The sequence below is a fragment of the Musca domestica genome, unplaced genomic scaffold (genome assembly GCF_030504385.1).
Source record: "Musca domestica strain aabys unplaced genomic scaffold, Musca_domestica.polishedcontigs.V.1.1 61, whole genome shotgun sequence".
Classification (NCBI taxonomy): domain Eukaryota; kingdom Metazoa; phylum Arthropoda; class Insecta; order Diptera; family Muscidae; genus Musca; species Musca domestica.
In genome coordinates, this window is record NW_026712367.1 from 3,478,558 (window position 1) to 3,494,116 (window position 15,559).

The 15,559-nt window shown below is 31.7% G+C and overlaps 1 protein-coding gene across 3 annotated transcripts in view; it reads left to right on the forward strand.

Moving 5' to 3' along the window:
• Positions 1-15,559, forward strand: part of LOC101892531 (rab11 family-interacting protein 3) — a 192,724-nt gene that overhangs the window by 69,310 nt on the left and 107,855 nt on the right. The window contains exon 1 of one of the 3 annotated variants that reach the window (XM_059129492.1): positions 7,438-7,808. The exons of the other annotated variants lie outside the window; for them this stretch is intronic. The gene's annotated coding sequence lies outside the window, so the exon portion shown is untranslated. Of the gene's footprint in view, positions 1-7,437; positions 7,809-15,559 lie in introns of those variants that run through there. 3 annotated transcript variants of the gene reach the window in all.

Here is a 15,559-nt window from a genome sequence, read left to right on the forward strand (position 1 = left end):
TTATTGAGGAATGTTTTGGGCATAACATAACATATTTATTACAGCTCCAGAGATAATATCGCCAAGAGCACAAGAACAAAAAACCACATTATCATCTTGGAGTTGGAATTGAAATGTTACAATTTTTTTTTTCCGGCGGGGCTTTTGTTTTTGTAGATTTCTGGCAACTGTCAAGAATTTGGCACACAAGCTATTAAAACTATTTCTCTGCTTTAAGCCACCGCCTTTGTAACGATAACAAGAACTGCTTCGTTTTTGCCAAGAAATGAATTTCTTTTTGCAAAAAAAAAAAAGTTATGCTTTGAAATTAAAAAAAAAAACTGGTTTGGCTTTAGAAACTTTGTTTTAGCCACGACAAAAAAATTGCTTGGGTTTTTGTTGTGGTCTAAGTCAAAACAAGAATCATCATCATGGTGATGATGATGAAGATGGCAATAATCATCCTGCTTGTTTTTTAAAAGCCATCTTTTGTTACCAGCCATGTGCTGCTGTCAAAATAATGAATGGCTTGGTTAAGTTGTAAACCACCACCAGCACCACTACCATTGCCTTCATCTTTGTCAGCTTTTTGCGCCTGCGTGAATGCGTCATGCTCAAGGAATGTCTTGTTGTCTGCTTTGTCTTTCACTCTTCGAATTCCATGCCATGGCATGCCATTCGTTGGCCTGTGGTAAACCATTTATGCCCCTTTCCCGATTTCTTTTAGCCGTTCCTCTGAAATTATTTTGTTCCAAAAGTCAAACTCCCATGCAATTGAATTGTAGTTTTTTTTCAAGACAGGAAAGATCGCAAAAGTGCAACCCGCCAGTTGCAACTGTTGAATGCCGCAAACAAGTTTCCAGTTTGTGGCAATGTCTGCAGTTCTTTAAAAGGTTTCCTTTTGCCATATATTTTGTGTGTGTGTGCGTGGTGTCGTGTCAAATTCTTGTTTGCTACAATTTTTGCGGTTTTAGATTTTAAAACCGCCGTTGCTCTTGGAGATCTATGCTGCTGCTGCTGCCTTGCACAAATGTGGCAGCAGTTCCACCATGAAAACTTGTCTAGATCTAGAATTTCAAAATGAAATTTAATCGGAAATTTAATATTAACAGCAGTCTCCAATTGTCGGATGAAGATTTCGAAATCGTTGAAGACAAACTTAAAGTTAGAGGACTTCATTAGATTCAGTGCGAAAGAAAAACAAAAAACGATTTTTGGAAAGAAAAATTTCAATGATATGACATAATTTATGGTGTCTAGGAGCCCAAGACCCTTTTACTTAAAACGCATGGCTTCAGAAATAAAATTTAGACCAAGAAAAACCTCTGTATGTTCTTTCCTCACTTTCGAGTACGCGGATCCAATGATGGTCTTCTGGAACCATGGAGTTGAAGGGTTCTCATTTGCACCCTGTTTATCAAATGAATACATTTAATTGGAGAGGAAATTATCCCCTTTCGAACGGCGGTTACTTCATAAGGATGTATAGTCTGGGTTCGAAGATATGGCCTCATGAGTAAAATGGTATTTTTATGCCTAAATTTTGTAGTCTTCACGATGAAGAATGAATGTTTTCTGGTATTTTTCAGAACATTAAAGGAAAGATATGGGTATTTTCGATCTGAGAAGCATCGCCGCTTTCCAGATCAAGTCATTTTATGAAGATCGGCCGATTATGTCAAAAGTTATGGGCAATGGAACAATGTTACCCAAAAGTGTCGAAAATTTGGCAATTTTTTGCACTTGTATTCAATTGGTTATAACTCAAGTATTGTGTGAGCTTTGTCTACTTATTTTACGGAAATGGAAAGATGACATCATGAGCTTTCCAAAACTGAGCATTTCATGGATATACTCCCTACGGGTCCGAAAATATGGATACATTAGCGAAGAAACTAGTACTTTTTTCCTGTGCACTTGTGCTATAATACAAATATTGAAATATTTTTCCTCAATTTTTGAAATCTACGGAAATGGAAAGATGACATCATGAGCTTTCCAAAACTGAGCATTTCATGGATATACTCAATACGGGTCCGAAAATATGGATACATTAGCGAAGAAACTAGTACTTTTTTCCTGTGCACTTGTGCTTTAATGCAAATATTGAAATATTTTTCCTCAATTTTTGAAAAATTTTAGGTTGGTCATAAATTAATTTTATGTACTATAAAAAGACAGCTATTTATACTATCGTAATCAATTTACTTAAAGAGAATACATTAGGTTATTTAGAAGCTATGGTGCCTAGAAGATAATTACGCAAAAGTATCCAAAATATGACCTATTTTTGCGCATGCATTCAATTGGCCGTAACTTTCGTATTTTGCGAGTTATATTGACAAATTGGACAACAATGAGAAGGTGAGGCATGACTCTTGAAAAATAAGTTAAGTTTGTCCAGGAAAATACCGACCAGACCTACAGAAAGTCCACTGAAGTAAAAGTTTCTCCTATGCCACATAAAACCTCTTCGTGGAGTTTACCTTAAATATTTTTCCGAATTTTTGGATATGTTTGGAGTGGACATACATAGATATTGCACATTTTCTTAAAGGTAATAATATCTACTTCTTGGGTCAATTTATTTGGAGAGATTATAGCTATTTATTTAGAAACTGTGGACCATGAAAGATGGTTACGCAAAAGTGCCAAAAATGTTGCCTATTTTGCGCATGCATCCATTTGGCCATAACTTTAGTATTTTGCGAGTTATATTAACAGATTTTACAGCAATGGGAAGGTGAGATATGATTCTTCTTATATAAGTTAATTTTATCCAGGAAAATACCGACTAGGCCTACAGAAGGCCTCTAAACTAAATCATACTGCTATACCACATAAAGCCTCTTTGGTATCAAAAATATTTCTAATTTTTTGGACATGTTTGGAGTGGAATTACATCATTATTGCAAATTATTTTAAAGATAATAATGTCTTCTTCCTTTATCGAATTTATTTCAAGAGGATATACCTATTTATTTGGAAGTTATGGACCCTAGAATATGGTTACGCAAAAGTGCCAACAATGTGGCCTGTTTTTGTGCATGCATTCATTTGGCCATAACTTTAGTATTTTGCGGGTTATATGGACATGTTTTACAGCAATGGGAAGGTGGGACACGATTCTTGCAAAATATGTTCATTTTGTTCAGGAAAATAACGACCAGGCCTATAGAAAGTTTCCTGAAGTATAACTTACTGCTATACCACATGAATACTTCTTTGTGGAGTTTAGTTTAAATATATTTCTAAATTTTTGGATATGTTTGAAGAGGACATACATCTATATTGTACACTATTTTAAAGGAATTAAAGTTCTCTTCCTTTATAAATTTGTATCAAGAGGATATACCTATTTATTTGGGAACTGTGGACCATGAAAGGTGGTTACGCAAAAGAGCAAAAAATGTGGCCTATTTTTGCGCATGCATTCATTTGGCCATAACTTTCGTATTTCATGCGCCACAATGATAAATGTTACACCAATGTAAAAAGGAGACATAGTTCTTTGAAAATAAATCAATTTTCTCCAAGAAAATTCCGAAAAGGCCTTCAGAAAGTCCCCTGAAGTAAAATTTTCTCATATACCACATACATGCCTTTTGTGGATTTTGTCCTTAAAGTATTTTCGAGAATTTTCGGAAATTTTACATAAAATGTTACGATATTTGTAGTTTTCATGAAAAACAAGAGTCTATACCCTTAAAGCCAAATTATCTTATGAAGATACAGCAATTTTTTCGGAAGTTATGACCCTAAGATGGGGTTACCCAAAATGGCCAAAAATATGACATACTTTTGTGTCTCTTTTCATTTGTGTATATCTCTGTCATCTTATGAGCTATGTAAATAAAAGTTACATCCCTGTTAAGGCGAGACATATTGCTTTCAAGCCCATGTAATTTCAATCCGATATTCCGTCTGGGTCGGAATATATCCTGGAAATACTTTTTGAGTAGCGTAATCACTGTGCAACCATCTTGAATGGTAATTGCATACTTTTAGGCTCTCTTGAAAAAAAAACACACTGCTCTGCTTTCAACACTTAATGATGTTAAAGCTTACAACAAAATACTTTAAACATTACCACGCTTCTTGTACACGTCGTGAAGGGAAAACTTCTCCCTCTCTAAGAGACAATGAAAAACTAATTTAAATATTTTCCCATAATTATTGAGACTGGCTATTAAGGAAAAAAGACCAGCACGGCAAAAAACCTCCACTAGACAAAGAAAACTTCCCAGTGAGCCACGATTCACACGCAGCAGCAACAACAACAAAACCAACATTTGTGCATCTAAATTACAATGGGCAGAATGAGCTGAGAACAAAATTACAAAAAAAAAGAGCAACGAAAAGGAGGAATTCTCAGCTTGTGCAGTGAATTGAGATTTTTTTCCATCTCTCTTTTGGCCTTGTGAAAAATGGCCCAAAAGAAAAAAGTGCATTCTTTGTTTAGACAATGAACGCCATCGACTTGATAAAGGGAAGTGCATGAGAGTCGGGGTTTTCTTAAATTTGTTTAATTTAACAATTTGGATGTGCTTTTGTTGGCTGGTTTCATGTTTGACAAAGTGTTGTTTAAACAGCATTTTGTTCTTGGCCGGGTATATGTATGTGTGGTGGAAAAACTAACAAAATTCAGTTTTGTTTCAACAATGAAAATTTTCTGTTTTTTTTCATTTATCAGTTTTCTTTCCTTCATTTCGTTTGGGAAAAGTTTTGTCATTCTGATCACGTTTCGGTTATGCTGGCAACGGTTTTTTCTAAACTCTGGAGTTTTGGTATTCGACAAGTTTGCGGTAAAACTGACAAGTGGAGTGGAATTTAAAGAACAAAAAGGAGAAAGAGAAATAGTTTGACAACTAAATAAAAAGAAAATTAAATTTTAGATCTTGAAATATATAAATTAAGCAACTTCCAAAACTTAGAGATTATATGCCACGATTTTGCAGGATAACAGGCGAATTTACTTATGATACATTATCTATATTAAATTATCTGGCTCTTTATGGGTTTGTCGAGAAACTGGCAGAGTTTTACCTTAACACAGATGTAAATTTTATAAATGTATCTTCCCAAATACCAGAGATATGAGTTAATGAAGCTATGCGCAAAAATAAGTTAAATTTTTGGTATTTTTTGGGTAATCAAGCTCTAGGGCGATATCCTTTGAAGTACTCGATATATCAGTAAAATATGGCATAATATTGAGAGTGCAGACTCTTCTACGCCCAAAAATTAATATATGTTGGGATAAAGTTTGAAGAAAATAGGAAAAACTTGAATATTTGTGAACATACCTTCCAAGAGATCTGGTATGAAATGATCATATCCTCCTTAAGTTAATATATTTTTACTCTAATTGAATATTTGTATTAAAATTATTCAATTTAAAAGAAGAATGCTTTGTTTTGCAGCGATGCATACCAAATTGTTGTAGCTCTCAATATACCAGAGATATAGGCAAAGGAAAGCATGCGCAAAAATTTGTCAAAATTTTGGTCGGTTTGCGTAATTAAGTCTAAGGGCCATAACTTCATAAGGCAGCAACTTATCGTTAAAAAGCATATTTTTTTGAATGCTCGGATAATCTGCTCTTTAATAATGAATGTATTTCCGTCCAGAGTTTAATGGAACTATGAAAATTTGACGTAATTATTTCCGCACCTTTCAATACGTCTAATATGAAATGTTCGCATCATCCACAAGTTAATATTTATAACTCAAATTTAGTATTTTTAGTAAAATCAACCTTTTATGAAAGAAGTAAGGGTCGTTTTGCAGTATTCCATACTACATTGTCGTAGCTCTGAAAATACCAGAGATATGGCCAAAGTAAAGAATGCGCAAAAAAGGGTCAAATTTTTGGTCGATTTGCGTAATTAAGCCTAAGGGCCATAACTTCTTAAGGCAGCGGCTTATCGTTATAAAGCACGGTTGTTACGAAAGTTAGGACAATCTGCTTATCAATAATACATTCATTTCCGTCCAGAGTCTAATGAAACTATAAAAATTTGGCGCAATTAGCTCCATACCTTTCAAGACTTCTGGTATGAAATGATGATATCATCCGCAAGTTAATATTTTTTCTCTGCTTGAATATTTTTTATAAAAATCGATATTTTATGAAAGGGGAATGCTTTGTTTTCGCAGTGTTCCATACTACATTGTCGTAGCTCTGAAAATACCAGAGATATGGCCAAAGGAAAGAATGCGCAAAAATGTGTAAAATTTTGGGTAATTAAACCTAAGTGCCAATACTTCTTAGGGAATGGATTTATGGTAAAAAAATGCATTTATTCTGAAAGCTAGATCAATCTGCTTTTCATTTGATCTTCCTTTAATTTGTTGGACATTTTAAAATACCCGAGATATGGCTAAATACAGAAATGCGCAAAAATGTCTCAATTTTTTGGTCGATTTGGATCATAATTTTTGAATTTTTGTGACTAAAATTATGATACAACTTGATTTGGAAAATACGGACGACATTTATTTAAATTATGCCTAATTTTTTTTGAAATTTTCTTGAAACATGGAAAAATCTGGGTTCATATCCCCACACCTTATAATACCTTGGTTAAAATGATGACATCGCTCAAGAGTTCATATCTTCCGATGTTTGTCTCGTATGGTTATGAAATGGTCATCTTTGGAAAGAACAATATCTCGCCTTTGCTGTGATCTACATTAAATAGTTGTGCATTTAAAGATGCTCGAGTTATGGCCAAATAAAGACATGCGCAAAAATGTGCCAAATTTTGGGTCAATTTGGGTAATCCACCTTTTGGATCATAACTTCTGAATTTATGTAACTAAAATTATGATTTGACTTGATTTGGAAAATTCGGAATACATTTCTTTAAATTATGCCAAGATTTCTTTAGAAAATTTCATAAAACATGGAAAACCCTGGGTTCAAATCCCCACACGTTACAAGAGATCCCAAGAAAATGACGACGCTACTTATGAGTTCATATCTTCTGATCTTGATTACGTATCGTTATGAAAGGTTTAGTAATGGAAAGAAGAATGTCTCGCCTTAACCCAGACCAATGTAGAAATGTTGTAGCTTTCAAAATACCGGAGATATGACCGAGTGAAGGCAAACGCAAAATGTGGGAGATTTTTGGTAGACATTTTCTCCCAAAATAATCTATCTATCCATTGTTATGTAATGTTGAAATTTGTCCAAAGCATTTAAAGATTCTCAACTCCCATCTCTGCATTTTTGTTAAAGAGAGTGCTCTCTCTCTCCACACGCTTTATTTACTCTTTCTCTCGCAACCAAACAATCATTAAATAAATAACTCTCAGCGTGAGTTGTTTTTCTCTCAATTTTATGAAGGTTACTCTCCATTACTTGTGTTATTTGGGTAAGTTGGTAGGTAGACGAATAGTTTCACTGGCTGCCACACTGACTGACAATTGCCGGCATTTGTGTTTCGGGTTTTTTGTCGATGGCACTCTTTTAGTTGAGTGAAACACGTTTACGCCGTTGGAACGTAGTTGAGATACGGATGCTCATCGCTGTCGGTTGGTTGCCTGGTTCGGTGCTTGATTGAGTTGTGAACACAAAAAAAAAACGAAATATTTGATTTTACCTGAAAAAGTAACAACAACAAAGTACAACTATTCAAGCCAAGTTGAAACCAAAAAAAAAAAAAAAAAATCAAACAAAACCATAAAACGAAACGAGAAAACTCGTCTCATAAAACGTGTACGCTTTTCCACAATTGTTGTTTTTGTTTTTTATTGCACTTTGAATTGGGTGCCGCCGGGCCCATTAAAAAATTTTTCAAAATTTCACACAAAAGGTTAAAGTACGTAAACAAGTGGTTTTCAATTATAAATTAAGAGGGTTTCATAATTAAGAAATTATTTTGGTTGGTTTTATTTCTGTGACACAGAGAAAGATAAAACAAATGGGCCTTGAAAATATTTTTTGGAGTGAGAAAAAAATTGGAAAAAATATAAAAAAATTGAAAAAAAATACCCAAAGTGAAATTTGATTAAATAATCTTCAAAATTTAATATTAACCTCCAAGGCTTGCTATCTTAAAAAAAAAATAAAATACGGAGCGAAGATTTCGAAATCGAAAACATTTCTGAGTTCATTTTTGAATTATGAATGAATTTAAAATAAAATTTAAAAAAATATATATTTCATTTGCCGTCAACCGGTATTTGCGAGGTGTTATGTTACGAATTTGCTACATTTTTTTCGGTTTTAGCTCGCATAATTTATGTGTATATATATATATTTTGAGTATCGGAAACGGAAGTTATGCCAATTTTTTTTTTTGTTTTACACATGTTATTATTGTTTGATGTTTTGTATTTCTTTTGTGAAATGTTACAGTTTTTTCCATAAATTTAGCGGCCCGCGTTTTTCGTGTTTTGTATTTCGGAGCTGATGATGACTTCGTTCAAAACGAGTTTCAGTGACGTGCAATAATTGTGTGTTTTATTGTTGGCTTTATTTATTTATTTTTTTTTTTTAATAAAAAATAAAACAAAAAAAAAAAAAAAAAAAAACATTTTTTGTTATGCTTTAATGCTTTTGAAAGTGTAAAGTGTTTTAAAAATAATTTAGAAATTTTTGCAATAATGTTTGGAATTTTTGAGAATTTATTTGAAATTTGCAAAGTGAATTAAAGATTACGAGAAAAATGTGTAAAATGACAAAGTAATTTTAAAAATTTCCGCAAAAATTGTTTCAATACCCCATGAATTATGAAAGAAATTTGAAAGTAGATTGCCTCAGCTTTATATGGATCTAAATTCTACAGATATATCTCATAAAACACCAAAGATATGCCTAATTTAAAACAAGACCCAAAATTTATCAAATTTTTTGCCATTTTGGGTAACTCTTTTCTAGGGGTCATAACTTCGAAAGTAATCACTGTGTTCACATAAAATAACTTGATATTTTGAAGATGCAGAGGATTATCTTTTCAGAGGTGTAAATATTTATATTTAATAATCCTTAAAATATAGAAATTTTGAGTCAGGAAATACTATAACTTAAATGACATAAGGAGGAAATTTGGAACTCCACTTATTAGTTCATATTTTCTAAATCTGGCTTACCAAAAATACTTTTAGTACCTTATGAAATATGAAATGAATTTGAAAGAAGATTGTCTCGGCTTTACATGGATCGAAATTCTACAGATATATCTCATAAAATACCAAAGATATGCCTAATTTAAAACAAGTACCAAAATTTATCAAATGTTTCTCCATTTTGGGTAACTCTTTTCTAGGAGTCATAACTTTCAAAGTAATCGATGTATTCACACGAAATAAATGGATTTTGAAAGAACAGAGGACTATTTTCCATTGGTGTATATATTTCTGTTAAATATTCCTTAAAATATAGGATTTTTGAGTCCTAAATTATACTACCTTAAATGACCTCATGTATAAATTGGGAAGCCCACATATTATTTCATATTTTCTAAATCTAGCTTACCAAAAATACTTTTAGTACCTTATAAAATATGAATTGGTTTTGAAAAAAGATTGTTCCAGCTTTACATGGATCCAAATTTTATAGCAATATCTCATAAAATAGCAAAGATATGCCTAATTTAAAATAAGTACTAAAATTTATCAACTTTTTCGCCATTTTGGTTAACTTTTTTCTAGGGGTCATAACTTCCAAAGTAATCACTGTATCCACATGAAATAAATTGATTTTTAAAAGTACAAAGGACTGTCCTTTTAGAGGTGTAGATATTTATACTTAATAATCCTTAAAATATAGGAATTTTGGGACTTGAATTATAATACTATAAAAGACTTCAGGTGTAAAGTAGAAAGCCAACATATTAGTTGATATTTTCTAGATCCGGCTTACCAAAAATTCTTTTAGTACCATATGAAATGTGAAACAACTTTGAAGGAAGATTGCATTAGCTTTACATGGATCTAAATTCTGTAGATATATCTCATAAAATACCAAAGTTATGCCTAAATTAAAACAAGTACCAAAATTTATCAAAATTTTCCCCATTTTGGGTAACTCTTTTCTAGAAGTCATAACTTCGAAAGTAATCGACGTATTCATATGAATTAAATTGATTTTGAAAGTGCAGAGGATTATCTTTTCAGATTTGTAGATATTTTTGTCTAATATTTCTTAAAATATAGGATTTTTCAGTCCTAAATTATACTACCTTAAATGACCCCATGTGTAAATTAGGAAGCCCACATATTAGTTCGTATTTTCTAAATCTGGCTTACCAAATATTCTTTTAGTACCTTATGAAATATGAATTGGTTTTGAAAGATTTTCCCAGCTTTACATGAATCTAAATACTACAGATATATCTCATAAAATACCAAAGATATGCCCAATTTAAAACAAGTACCAAAATTGATCATATATTTCGCAATTTTGGGTAGACATCTTCCAAGGGTCATAACTTCCAAATTAATCACGGTATCCTCTTAAAAAAGAAATGATTTTAAAATTGCAGAGAACTATCCATTCAGTGGTTCAGATATTTTGGCTTAAAATTTCTGAAAATATTGGAATTTTGTGACCTCAAATACGAAAGCTTAAATGTCATAAGGAATAAAATTGGAACCCCAGTTATTACCTTATATTTTCTAACTTTGATTAAGTATCGTTATAAAAATTGGGTAACTATTTTGGGTAACTATTTCTTGGGATAAAAATTTTCTAAGAAAAATCATGTATCGGCATGAATTTATTTAATTTTGAAATTGAGCACGCATCTTCTTTCAAAGGTGTCATTATTCCCACTTAAAACTTAATAAAAACTTTGAAAATATAACTAAATTGTATCTTGACGAATGGTACATTACACGACAGTAGTTTTGAAATGCTAAGCTCACTCATGACCAAAAATCTTTAGATTCCGATGAAGTATCACCATAGACTGAACTGGGTTAAGCAAAGAAGACGTCTAACCTTCATAGCGATGTATATTACATATCTGTAACTTTCAAAATTCCCAAGATATACACAAACGAAGACATGCGCAAAATATTAGCACATTTATGGTTTTTTGGTTAACCCTTTTCATGGGTCATAATACCAGAAAAATCAATATATCTTTATGAAATTATACAATTTTTAAAATTAGGAGAAGTAGGCTTCCGGAGATTTCAATATTTCCGCTTAAAACTTAAGTAAGTTTGAAGGAAATGTAATGAAATTGCATCTTGAAAAATGGTACCTCACACGATATCAGGTTAAAAATGCTAATGCTACTCATGGCCATATATCTTTTGGTTCGAAATAAATACCATGATTAATCGTCCAGAGTTTTTGCAGACAAATGTCTACCATTCTCAAAAACTTAGAATAGATTGTAGTAACTCTCAAAACGTCAGAATTATATTCAAATAAAAACATGCGCAAAAATGTTTGGTATTTTTAGGTAACCCTATACTTTGGCCAATGGTGTGAGGTACTGAACCCACTCTTGGCACATATCTTCCGATTCTGACGAAGTATATCTATGAGTGGTCCAGATATTAAGAGAAGAATGTCTAACCTTTAGAATGAAGTGGATTTCATGGTTATAGCTTTCGTAATATCAGAGTTATGATCCAATACTTAAATGCGCAAAAATATGCCAAATATTGCTGGATTTCGGGCATGCACGTCTGGAGTCGTTATTCCCATAGTATTTGCCGTATTCTTATGTAGTTTTTAAATTTGGATAGGATAGACAACCTTTTTCTCCCCGATAAATATTTCTTAATGAAATTCCTTAAAAATATTAGAACGGTGCGGCTTAAATACTATACTTTAGAAGGTCTATGGTGTGAGGTGCAAAGTCCACTCTTGGACACATATCTTCTGATTATGACTAAGTATCTCTATGAGTGAACCAGGTATTTAAAGATGAATGCCTTACGTTTGGAACGAAGTCCATTTCATGGTTGTTGATGTTGTCATACTAGAGTTATGGCTCAATGCTTGAACGAGCAAAAATTTGCCAAATTTTTGATCGATTTGGGTAAATACTCTAGGGGATGATAACTTCTACAATTTTCACCATATTCTTTGAAATGTTGATGTTTGGATAGAGCAGATAATGTTCTTCTCCGTTATAAAGATTTCTTTACAAAATTTCCTGGAAATATTGGAACGTTGCGGTTTAAAATACTCTACTTCAGAAGGTCAATGGTGTGAGGTGTTGAGCCCACTCTTGAACACATATTTTACGATTCTGAAAAGTATCTATATGATAGGAGCCGTGATTTAAAGAGGCATGCCTTACCTTTACATGGAGGTATGTTTTATTGTTGTAGCTCTCGAAATACCGGAGATATAATCCAATGTCTGAATGCGCAAAACGTTGCCTTTTTTTGTCGATTTGGGCAACACGTTTTGGAGGCCGTAACTTCTGAAGTTTTCACTGGATTTTTATGAAATATTTTAATTTAGATAGGGAAGAGCACCTATTTATTCCGGATGAATATTTCTGTAGAAAATTTCTTGAAAATATGAGAAACGTGCGGCTTAAAATACGGTATTAAATAAAATCCTTGGCGTGCTGTGCTGAGGTCCCTCAGGAGCACATATCTTCTGAATCTGATTAAGTATCTTTATAATTTGACCAGGGATTGAAAAGTAACGTCTCGCAATTTCAGAAAAGTGTATACAATATTTTGTAGCTCTCGAAATACCAGAGATATATCCTCATTACTGAATGCGCAAAAATTAGTCAAATATTTTGTCGATTTGGGTAACCATTTTGGGAGTCGAACTTCTTTAGTTTTCGACATATTCTTATAATTTTTTTTTAATTTAGATGAGGCAGTAAATGCTCTGTTGGCTGATATATATTTCCTATGAAAATTTCCTTAAAATGCGGGATATGTGTGGCTTGAAACACTGTACGTTATAAGACCACTAGTGTGATTAGTTGAGACTACTCAGAAGCACATATCTTCGGACTCCGCTTGAGTATCGCCATGAATTGACCAGGGATTGAAAGAAGAAGGTCCCACCATCACAGGAATATATATTAAATTATTGTAGCTCGGCAAATCCAAGAGATGTGATCACATGAGGTTATACGCAAAATTGTGTCATGTTTCTGCTCTTTTTTGGGTAATCTCTTCTAGGGGCCAAAACTTGAGAAGTGATTAATGTATCCCTATAAAATTATTTAATTTTTAATAGCAGGTTCACGTATCTACAATAGCTCAACAATTAGTTTTTGTAAAGTAATTAACTGTTTTGGATTTTTGTTGTAATTCCAAAAATTGTTTCATTACATTTCGTTGTAAAAAAAAAAAATGCACTCAAATCTCAAATAATGATGCCTGCCTGAGCGTGTGTGTTGTAAAGAGTTTAAATACTCATTAATTACATTTAATGACCAGGTTTTGTAAAGCAATTTCAACATTTTAACTCTTCTTTTTTCGGTGTGTGCTCTGATTTACTAGTTGCGGCTGTAGCTGTTGTTGTTGTTCAATACAAAACAATTTTCACAATGAAAGTTATTAATCAAGAAAACGCCACAATGAGAGAGCGAGCGCCAACAATGAGCTTTTCAATTAGTAACAAAAAAAAAAAAAAAAAAAAAAAAAATACAAAAAATAAACCAAACAAACCTTTCGAAAAGCTTCTTTTGACAAAACATTTAAAAAAATGAAAACAACTGAAGTCCATGTGCGGATCATATCAATATCACGTGAAATTTGACTTCTATTTCCCCACTGCATTTTAGTTAAAATAATTATTACAATGACAATAAATTTTGTAATATGATTTACGTTTTACAATAAATTTATTACAACACAATACTAAGTTGACTTGTTATGATTCTCAAACTCGCATGTGACGACATTGCAGGGGAATATAGAATTCAATTCTCAACGAATTGAAATGAAATCACTCGAGATGTGTGGCTTCAGATGTTTGTGTTTTTTTCTCAATTCATTTATTTGTGATAATTTAATTTGTGAATAATGTAGAAATATTAGTTATAATGAAATTCACATATATTAGGGTGGAAATAAAATGACAATTTTTGGATTTTTTTTTAAAAAAATATCATATAGATATTGTCTAATACACATTTGTTGTTACAAGTCCTCCAAAAATATTCATAAAAAGGAATGATCAATTTTCGGTAAAAATTTAATTTTAAAAATGATTGGAAGAGTCGTTCATTATAGCTATATATACGGCCAAAAATTCTCGTTTTGTAGCCCTTGTATATCCTTGAAAAAATTATTTAAAAAATCCAACATTTTGTGGACTTTAGAGCATTTTTAAATATTGGCTATTAGGGCGTATGATTGTTATTAATTATGGGTTATTTCGGAAAATAATTTATAACTCTTTGATTTTTCAAGAGATTTTAAAGATAAAAACTGTTTTAAAACCTAGACATCTTCACGGAAATTCTTCAAATATTCCCTAAAAAATAGTTCTAAAAATTCATAGATTTTTTGCTTTTGAAAGTCCATAAAAATATATATTTTTTTAAATCCGAAATAATTGTTTAGAAAAAAATCTAATTTCTCAAAAAAGATTAACGATTACTTCTAGAACCTACGACAGCTGTTTTGAGAGTCCCTGAAACTATCTATTTAAATATCCATGATCATTCCTCAAATTATTCTTTTCTTTTGGAATTTTATTCTTGGATTTTTAAACTTTTTTATAAGTCTTTCAAGTTTTCTCTAAACGCTGACTGAAAAAATTCTAGGCTAAAGCTCTTTTAGATCCTAGAAAAAAAATTATTAAAAATCTCAATTTTTGAAGACTTAAGTTCATTTTTAAATATTGGCCATTAGTGCGTATGATTGTTATTAATTATGGGTCATTTTATAAAATAATTCATAACTCCTTTAGTTTTCAAGAGATTTTGAAAATTAAAAATGTTTTATAATCCAGACATCCTAACGGAAATTCTTCATAAGAAAATATTCTTTAAAAAATCAGAGATTATTGTTTTGGAGAGTCCTTGAGAAATATTTCTGAATTATCCAAATTAATTTCTTAGGAGTTTCTTAAGAATATTCTTTAAAAAGTCTTCAAAATTTGCTGTAAGCGTTGACTGAAAAAGTTCTAGTTTGTTGCCCCTGTCGATTCTTGAAAAAAGTATCGAAAAATCTTAATTTTTGAAGACTTTAGAGTACTTTTAAATATTGTCCATTAGTGCTTATGATTGTTATTAATTATGGGTTATTTTGGAAAATAATTCGTAACTCTTTGATTTTTCAAGGGATTTTAAAGATAAAAACTGTTTTAGAATCCAAACATCTTCACGAAAATTTCATAAAAATACCCCAAAAAGATTCCTGAAAAAATAAGCGATTAATGCTTTTGAAAACTCTTCAAAAATATTTCTGACTAATCCAAAATAATTTATTGAGAGCCCCAAAGAAAAATTCTTAAAAAATCCTAGATTCCTTCCTGAATCTAAGACTAATATTTTGAGAATCCATAAACATTTTCCTTTAAATATCAACCATCATTCCTCAGAATATTCTTTAGTCTTTGACTTTCGTAAAAACAATTCTTAAAAATATTCTTTGAAAAGTCTAACAAACTTGTTAAAAATGT